This window comes from Podarcis pityusensis, assembly GCF_964106645.2.
Source record: "Podarcis pityusensis genome assembly, chromosome: 2".
NCBI lineage: Eukaryota > Metazoa > Chordata > Lepidosauria > Squamata > Lacertidae > Podarcis > Podarcis pityusensis.
In genome coordinates this window covers 58,450,943-58,461,031 of record NC_138029.1, presented here as the reverse complement: position 1 = coordinate 58,461,031, position 10,089 = coordinate 58,450,943, and the positions used below count along the sequence as shown (strand labels likewise).

Genomic DNA, 10,089 nt, shown 5'->3' with positions numbered 1-10,089 from the left:
CACTACGTGCAGAGGCTGTTTTCCTGTGAAGAAACCAAGTTCAAGTACCACTTCTCCTACTTTGACTTTTGAAATGGTTTCTGTGGGTTACATGCACATTACATTTCACCAGAATGAGAGCTGCCTTATAGCAGTTCAGTAACTGTAAGCATTCAACTCAGATCTTCAGTTGAATGTCTGGCAAGGACCACCATGCAAGCCAGTCCTTGTGCGGCCTGTTAAATCAGGACTGAGGAACTTGTGGCTCTCCAGGTGTTGTTGGACTCCAACTCCCATCATCCCCAGCCATCCTGTTCATGGATGATGGAAGTTGTAGTCCAATAACTTCTAGAGGGCCACAGGTTCCCTAGCAGTGAACACATCCAAAACTATACAGTGGTACCCCGCAAGACGAACGCCTCGCGAGACGAAAAACTCGCAAAACAAAAGGTTTTTTCGTTTTCGAGTTGCCTCGCAAGACGAATTTCCCTATGGGCTTGCTTCGCAAAACGAAGCTTGCCCCGGGGACAGCGGGTCTTCTCTTTTGAAGCAAGGGGCGGCGGGGAGAAGCGATCTTCTCCCCGCAGCCCCAGGTCCGGGGACAGCGGGAAGCGCTTCCCGCTGCCCCCGGACCTCTTTTGAAGCAAGGGGCTGCGGGGAGATCGCTTCTCCCCACCGCCCCTTGCTTCAAAAGAGGTCCGGGGACAGCGATCTCCCCGCAGCCCCTTGCTTCAAAAGAGGTCCGGGGGCAGCGCGAAGCGCAGCGCTTCTTCCCCGCTGCCCCCGGACCTCTTTTGAAGCAAGGGGCTGCGGGGAGATCGCTTCTCCCGGTGCTCCGAAGCGGGGCGGGGGGGCGGGAACACCTGCCCCAGCCGCCCCACTTCGGAACGCTGTTCCGAAGCGGGGCGGGGGGGGCGGGAACACCTGCCCCAGCCGCCCCGCTTCGGAACGCTGCTCTGAAGCGGGGCGGGGGGCGGGAACACCTTCTGAAGGCGGGCGGGGGGCGAAAGTCTTTGTCCCCCCTGCCCGCCTTCCCAGGGGCTTTTAAATCGCCCCGGACAGCGGAGAAGTCCTCCGCTGTCCCGGGGCGATTTTAAAATGCCGCCCGCCAGCATTTTAAGATCGCCCGGACAGCGGAGAAGTCCTCCGCTGTCCCGGGGTTTTTTAAAATGCTGGGGGTGGGAAGAAAAGCCCTTGTCCCCCCCCCCAGCCTTCAGAAGAGGTCCGGGGACAGACTGTCCCCGGACCTGGTCTGAAGGCGGTTTCCCTAGGAACGCATTAATTGATTTTCAATGCATTCCTATGGGAAACCGTGCATCGCAAGACGAAAAACTCGCAAGACGAAGAGACTTGCGGAACGAATTAATTTCGTCTTGCGAGGCACCACTGTACCAAGTCATTCATGCTACTTGATGATAGAGTCTATCTAGAAGGAGATTCCTGTGAGTTCAGGCCGGATTCCTTCACAGATGTGGAGTGCAGCATTATCTACTATTGTGCTTGGATGGTCCTTTTATTCTGATAAAACCCTTTCAACTTATACACTCATAGGAATCATTCCAATAACCTTCCTCTGAATGTTAAACAGATGCCGTCCTTTAGTATTGTTGGTTTGAAACTGTACATTCATACCTAAGATAACAAACAATGGCACATTTGTCTTCAGTGTTTTTCTCTTGCACTGCTGTCCTTTAGAATTACTTCAAGCGATTTCTGCATATTTTGTTGCTGAGAGCTCTCTGACAATGCGGCACACCTGGGAAATAATAGAAAAATCAGATTACACGAGTTTTGCCAGTGTGGAGAGCAATTAATGTAACAAGTGTGCTCCGAGGACTTCTCTGCAAAAAAGCCTAACAATGGCTAATTAATTTCATGGGTGCAAATGCTTGTTCCTCTTGGGCCAGATTTTCCTACTGTTCCATAGTAGGGAAAAGTAATTTTTTAAAAAGGAAAGAGGATAAAGAAAATATGAACCAAGGGAGAAGGTCAAAATGAACATTGGTGTGTTTGAATAAGTGGAGGAGCGCAAGCAAAAATATGCAGTAGAAACCAGAGCATTGGGCAGGTCCCTGGACCTTGAGGATCATGTATAAGGACCCAGGCTCAGCTGCTAGGACCTCAAGTAAAATATCTTGGGAAAGACCCAAGAGCCTACAAATGGACCTTGAGCTTGTTTGAAGGTTCTAGCAGGGGAGCACAGCTATTGTATACCCTTGACCGAAGAACAGTACACTCCTTCTATCTGGGACGGTTGTCCTATTCCACCGTGCACGCAGCTTTGTGTGGGATGTACATGGAGCGGTGAGGGAGGGAGGGGACACCCGCCTAGCCAGCCAGATCAGCTGAATCAACCCTGGTGATCAATGGGTGACAGATGTCACAGCCAGATCACCCTCACATCTAAAACCCAAGAGCCTGGAGCACTGAAAACACAAGGCGCTTTAGCTTCAAGAGACCCAAGAGCCTGCATTACCACCACCATTTTAGACTGAACAAATGGTCTGACGCCACTTTCACAAGTTATTTCATGGTCATTATAGGAACAAGTTGTTCCGCTCCTAAACTTAAAGTATGACTACACATTTTTCTTAAGTATTGTACCTTCAAGTTCCTCCGGCCTCCCGGAGCACAGAAGCTTGAAGGGCTATTATTATTATTATCACTGAAGGAATGATCAAGGCTCTCTCTCCCCAATGTCATGTTCCAAAGCAACCCCCTCTTTCAGTGATTTTAACATAAAATAACCTGCCTTTTTTATATCATATAGCCCATGCCACTGTTATTGTGCTGATGATGACTGCTAGCTGCCCCCCCAACCTTAAAAAACAACAACACCCCCCCATACATTTACATTCCATTTTTCCTTCACAGAATTCAGCACACTATGGGTATGTTAGGCTGAGAGCCAGTGACTTACTCATGACTGAGCAGGAATCTGATCCTGGTCCCTCCACTCCTTCATCAGCATTCAAATCCAACAAATCTAGCCACTGGGCTAGAAAATCCTCAAACAACATGCAATAATGGTTTAGCACTTGATGTTAGCTGTATTAGCAGCAAATCTAAGCATTAACAGACCTAACCCATTAGTCTTTTCTGCTTCTTTGTTCAGCATCCTCAAGACCTTACCTGAATAGGTTTTTCTACTGCTAATCAAACCTATCCATTCTTAAGGAAATCAGCCCTGAGTGCTCACTGGAAGGACAGATCGTGAAGCTGAGGCTCCAATACTTTGGCCACCTCATGAGAAGAGAAGACTCTCTGGAAAAGACCCTGATGTTGGGAAAGATTGAGGGCAGAAGGAGAAAGGATGACAGAGGACGAGATGGTTGGACAGTGTTCTCGAAGCTACCAGCATGAGTTTGAACAAACTGAGGGAGGCAGTGGAAGACAGGAGTGCTGGGCGTGCTCTGGTCCATGGGTTCACGAAGAATCGGACACGACTAAACAACAACAACTGCTAATTAGTAGATTGCAAGCCACTGCTTGGGAGAGAATCACTGTATGGTTGTACATCATTGGATACATATTTTATTTGGATTTCCACTCCCATTGCTCTGAATTAGAGTCCCCATCCCACAACAAATAGCTCCTTATGTTAAATTTAAAGTGAATTTGGAGGGTCCTGCTTAGAACCATGGAAAGGAAAGTAATTATATAACATTCAGGAAACATCTGAAGACAGCCCTGAATAGTGAAGCTTTTTAAGGTTTAATGTTTTATTCTGTTTTTATATATGCTAGAAGCTGCCCAGAGTGGCTGGGACAACCCAGCCAGATGTGCGGGGTACAAACAAGCAATATATATATATATATATATATATATATATATATATATGTAGATTTAACAACATTTCACTTAGAGGTTTTGTGCATCTCTAAGTCCTCACCAAATTTCGGCCACTGTGAAATTTGGGAGCAAAATTTCCGTGTCTGTGCTTAGAATAATCATTTGAAAGAATTCGGAGAAACGTTAAGAGAATGAACAAGTTATACAATATTCCCAGGGCAAATTTCAAACTTCTCTATTATGATAAAAAAAAATCCTTCTGCATCCTGCACTATACTGAAGATTATGCACATTTTGTGAAAAATAAATAAACCCTGCACCAAAATTTAATGAACATCTGTTGAAGACTTTTGGTACACTTGGTCTGAATCAAACTAGGATATATTAAAAACAAAAACAAGCCCAAACTTTTTTCTTCAGTTTTAATAACAAAAATATGCTTTTGTTCAGCAATTTTCCTAAGAGGGTAGCAACATGGCTCCAGGCATAAAAATCCATTAACACAAGCAGATGTAACTCTCACAGCTAATTTCTCAATATGTTATATCCAATCTCTTTGTTGGACTGGTTTAAGGGAATGGGTAGTGTTTTCCACTAAATTGGGACATGAGCATAGATGAGTTCTACTTAACAGGGCTTTCTCTCAAATGCGGCTTGAATCATAGCATAACAAACCTGAAGTACTGGGAACTTCCTGACACCTTATGAAGCACCAGGCAGATCATACAGGGGTGTCTTGCCCATAGAAGCAAGTGGCACGGGGCGCCAGGGTGCCAAGTTCTGGAGGGCACCAGGGAAGAGGTGGAGGCTGGGCATGGCATGGCATGGCGTGGTGCCTCCCTGCATCAGTTTGCTGCCCTCGCCCACCTCGCTGAAGCAGCACCACTGCCTGCCTCCTCCACCCCCACGAAGCTGCCGGCAGTGCCGTAAAAAAGGTTGGCAACTCTGGGAAATGGGGGGGGGCACCAGAGGGATCTCTGCACCACGGCGCCAGATATACTTAAGACGGCCCTGAGATCATATAATCTCCCCTCCCCTGTTTTGTTATGCTTTACTCAATTTAGATATTCTTTTTTAAAAAATCCTTTCAACTCAAGTCGGAAAGTCAAGTCAACTCAAATTCGGAAGACATTTGTAATAGGTGTGTTGCACTCAACTGATTGTTTCATCAGCACTCCTGCTCAGCAGATGGATGATTCCTCATGTCTTATGGCCATGTGCTGTTCTAGCCTGAATTTTGGGGAGGCACAGGGGGATACGGCGGGGAGAGAAAGTCCCATTGTGCTGGTGGGAGCCCATCCACTGATATTCAATTGAATGCTTCCCAGTAAATGACTGTTTTCAAGCGTATCATTACGAAGTTAGCCAACTAACATCTCAAAGTAGACCCATTGAAATCAATTGTTCTAAGTTAGCCATGCCTATTACTTTTAATGGGTCTTCTCTGACTAAGACTCACATTGTCTACAGCCCTTTGCATTATTTTTTTTTAAAAATGGCTCTTTTGCTGTTTCTCAGGTTAATGCACGAGTTGCCTAATGGTGCATAAGAATTTCACATCGTGTGTGAAATTCCATGCAAGCAATATCACGAAACGCTACCAACCTTGCCTGTATTGTGATTTCTTAAAGTCATATCATGGAGTTCTATGGATAGATAAATTCCTTGTTCAATATTATAGAGCACAGAGTGAGGGAAGCCCTAATACCTCGTAGGAAATATTTGTTTCTGTTTTGAATTTTGTTTGGCTTATGCATGGGAGTAGTCTTGAGGTAAGTAATTGTGCCTCTTGGGATCCTGATTAAGAATGTGATTTTATGTCAGGTGAGTGCAGCTGGGTCATGTTCAAGGATTGATTTCAGCATTGTCATTTTAATAAAAGAGCTTCTGGAGGCCTAATGAACCAAACTGTCAATGGAGATCAATGAGATTTTGTAGTAATGAAAAGCAGCTGTTTAACCTTTGTCTCCTTTATATAGCTTCTGGTCCCAGTTGCACACCACAGATTGTAGGAATCAGAAGGCAGGAAGGAATCATAGGAGTGTTGTTGCACTTAGGTTCTGCTTGCGGGTTTCTGGTCGCTGTCAGAACAGGATGCTGGACTCGATGGGCCTTCGTATGTTCTTAGTTTACTTTGGTCACCTCACAAGCATTTTTATAGAAGTGACACACAGTCCAGCCATCTGGATGCAGACATAATGCTGCCCTGAAGAAGAATGAAAGAGTTCTGAAGCACCACCATGTGTTCTGTGCCTATCTTAAGAGCAGGTGCTGATATTTGGAAAGATTTTCCACTTGGCTTTCTGTGTATGAATTTGCATCTGAAAAAGAGACACATGAATGGTCACACTGGCTGCTCCTCTCAACAGGAGGGCGGGAAAGCATTTTGCAGTGTTTCTAGTCATTGAAACACCAGGGAGTGCTTGGTAGCTCATCACTTGAGATTTTATACTGTTCACTTGCATGAATAATCAGTTATAGTGACTAACTTGGGGCAGCAACACTTGTACCAACTCTAAACAAGGAAAAGAAAGCTGTAATGCATGCCAGTACAGTTGAGTTTCTTTTTCTGGGACAGGCAATGTGGTTCTCTCCAGATAACATTGGCTACATCTTCACCATCCCTGACCATTGAACATTGACCAATGCTCCATATTATGAGGCCTCTCCTCTGATTGTCCAATGCGCTGAGAGTGTATAGGGAATCTAACAGCACAAACTTATAGATGTCTACTCACAGGAATGTCCCATTGATCCAATGAAGCTTATTCCTAGGTGAACGTGTATAGAACTGCAACCTAAATGTTATGAGTAGGTAAGGTTTTGTAAAAATAATAAAAAAAGGAAACAAAGTTAAGAAGACAAAAAAATGAACGAGAAATAAATTATAGTGCAAGTATTCAGGATAATGTGATTAACAGACAAGGAAAACTATTGAGCAGCTTTTCCCCACATGATATTTTAGTGGTAGAGATGACCAGTTCACAGACTCACCATAATCATCCATGCAATTATTTCTCAAGCCTCTCAGGATACACATTAATGTGTGCTGCATGGTCTATGATTTGGGACCTTTGAGGATGATGCTGGAGTGTTCCCACATTTTCTGCAATTAGAGCGGCACACTTCTCAGTCATTGTGATTATGGGAAGAATTTCTGGGTGGCTGATCTTACCTTACATTCATACTTCACTTTACATTCCAGTAATGTCAATGCGAAGGAACCATAAGCATAAAATCATAGAATTGTAGAGTTGGAAGGGACCATGAGGGTCATCTAGCCCAACTACCTGCAATGCAGGAATCTTTTGCCCAATGTGGGGCCCAAACCCATGACCCTGAGATTAGAAGTCTTATGCTCTACCAACTGAGCTATCCCCAGCATGAGATGAAGCATGTGGTTCTTTTTTCCATACATCTATGGCAGACGTATGAATCAACCTGCTGGACTGGGAGAAGCAGCAGTGGTGGAAACGCTTTGCAAGAACTGTTACAACTGACACAAAGCAAGGAAGGTCCCTACAGTTTGTCCAGAATTCTTCTTCCTCCTTCCCAACTAACTGCATGGCACTTAAGAATGGATTATGGAGATGCTGAAAAGCACAACCCTCTTCAGAGCAAGATCAAACTCAAGCACAGAAGTTAATATAGTTCAGCATACTAGAGGTGGTGAACTGATGCAGTGGAAGTACAGTGGTACCCCGCAAGACGAACGCCTCGCAAGACGGAAAACCCGCTAGACGAAAGAGTTTTCCGTTTTGGAGGCGCTTCGCAAAACGAATTTCCCTATGGGCTTGCTTCGCAAGACGACAGCCCATAGGGAAATCTCAGGGACAGCGGGGAAGTGCAGCGGGTCTTCCCCACTGTCCTCGGACCTCCTCCGAAGCCTGGCGGCGGGGCGGGGACACCTCCTCCCGCCGCCGCCGGGCTTCGGAAGGCTCCTCCGAAGCCGGGCGGTGGGGCGGGAACACCTCCCGCCGCCGCCGGGCTTCGGAAGGCTCCTCCGAAGCCGGGCGGCGGGGCGGGAACACCTCCCGCCGCCGCCGGGCTTCGGAACGGTGCTCCGAAGCCGGGCGGCGGGGAGGGAACACCTCCCGCCGCCGCCCGGCTTTGGAACGGTGCTCCGAAGCCGGGCGGGGGGGAGGGAACACCTCCCGCCGCTGCCCGGCTTCGGAACGGTGCTCCGAAGCCGGGCGGCGGGGCGGGAACACCTTCTGAAGGCGGGCGGGGGGCGAAAGTCTTTGCTCCCCCCTGCCTGCCTGTCCCGGAGGACTTTTAAATCGCCCCGGACAGTGGAGAAGTCCTCCGCTGTCCCGGGGCGATTTTAAAATGCCGCCCGCCAGCATTTTAAGATCGCCCGGACAGCGGAGAAGTCCTCCGCTGTCCCGGGGTTTTTTAAAATGCTGGGGGTGGGAAGAAAAGCCCTTGTCCCCCCCCCCAGACTTCAGAAGAGGTCCGGGGACAGACTGTCCCCGGACCTGGCCTGAAGGCGGTTTCCCTAGGAACGCATTAATTGATTTTCAATGCATTCCTATGGGAAACCGTGCATCGCAAGACGAAAAACTCGCAAGACGAAGAGACTTGCGGAACGAATTAATTTCGTCTTGCGAGGCACCACTGTAGGAGAGATTATGTTTCCACTCATTCTGCTTCTGCATAGGCCCCATGTTCTCTCAGTGAACCTGCACTGCATTTCTCCCTGCCATATTCCCCTTGTTTCTTCACTACAGAAACAGCATTTGACAAATTTGCAGTGAGTTGTCAACAGCTCTTAGAACAATAGTCCTTATTAAACTCTGAAGCCCCCCCGGGTCATGATCTTTCTCCCCTTTGCATTTGTATTCATGCCTTCTAGGTGGAAAAGACAAGCTAGATAAATTCTGATAATATGGAGGGCTTCGGCTTGTACCTGAAGAAGTGACCTTCGTGAGCCAAAGGTTTGTGTGTAATAAATTATTTGTTTGCTCAGGTATTATCTGTAGTATTTTTTGGTGTAGCAGTGAATGCTCTTAGCCTATCAGAAAATGCTGGGAGCTGAAAGCTATAGAGAACATAAATCTTCCCCATAAAGAAACCGGGTGAAACATCACATTGAAACTTAGCATGGCTCTCAACAGGAATAATAAAACTGTCAGTTTCAGCATCCTTATATAAATGTTCCCAATCTGCTTTTATTTCTTTTTGTGCTTTAGGTATGTATGTATACAGAATGGCCAAACATTTGTGGCACCTGACTGCATTTCTCAGAACATGAGAGTCTGATTTCTTACCATATTGACTAGCTGTCCCCCAGCTTCTGCAAATGGGCCACTTGAATAACTAAAAGAAATTTGACATTTTGTGCTCATATCTCCAATACGGTATGTATGCATTTTGGGGGAGGTTGGAGAGAAGTATCTTAATCCAAGTATGTTGCCTTGTAAAGCTTGAACCTTTTGTTGTTCAGATTGTCAGCTAATTTTAGTTTTGCCTTCCTGATTTGACTATGATTAGCCAATCAGCAAACTAGGGACTCTGAAAAAGAGAAAATAAAATACCAAGTGTTGTACCATTTAAAAAAGAAGGCAGAGCAAGTAGTACAGAGAATGACACAATATTATAATTTAGTACCATGGCTTGGATCCTAACTAGCCCTTCTGTTTAGGGATAGAGCAAGGATCCATTAGACTCTACCATAGGTTTGAAGGAGCATCTTGATGGCAGTTTGAAAACTTTGTGCTGTGCTTTTAAATCCTGACAATTGGGGGCTTCAGAACATAGTGCTAGGAAGAAGAAGTGCTGAGAGGGAGCAGGGCCTGCTCCTACCACCCACCAGCTGATAGCTGGCAAAGCACCTTGTCCTAGTAAAGGAACCCACTTTAAATTCAGGATTCTTGCTTTGTAGCTTTACCCTTGTAGTTCCACACCCACACCATGTATGACAGGTGTAGGGAGTATGAATTTTGCTGCCTATAAATGGCTTTGTGGGCCAACTGGGGAGGCCTGGTGGGCCAAGTCTGGCCCATAGGTCCCCCACCCAGCATTACAGGCTTATCTTGGAATATGTAGATGACCGTGGAGGTATAGAACATAGCCATCATGGCCAATAGCCATTGATAGCTTTGTCCTCCACGAATTTGTCTAATCTTTTAAAGCCACCTAAGTTGAGGTGTGCCTCTTTTGTGTGTGCCTCTTATGTACTGTACATCACCTAGTAATTGGAGGCTCAACAATAACACTCTGCAAAGCATTATTCAGCAATGTACTATGCAATGATGTACCAGGCTACTGAGTACCAAACAATCCTTACCGTTTTGATAAAGTGAATTCATCCAATTC

The 10,089-nt window shown here is 46.1% G+C and overlaps 1 long non-coding RNA gene across 1 annotated transcript; it reads right to left on the bottom strand.

Moving 5' to 3' along the window:
* Positions 1–1,553: 1,553 nt before the first annotated feature.
* LOC308472453 lies at positions 1,554–9,474 on the bottom strand. Its single transcript, XR_013983526.1, has 3 exons — positions 9,382–9,474; positions 6,766–6,877; positions 1,554–1,735 (listed from the first exon to the last, which is right to left on the bottom strand). It is a non-coding gene; the product is annotated as an uncharacterized lncRNA (long non-coding RNA).
* Positions 9,475–10,089: the final 615 nt, after the last annotated feature.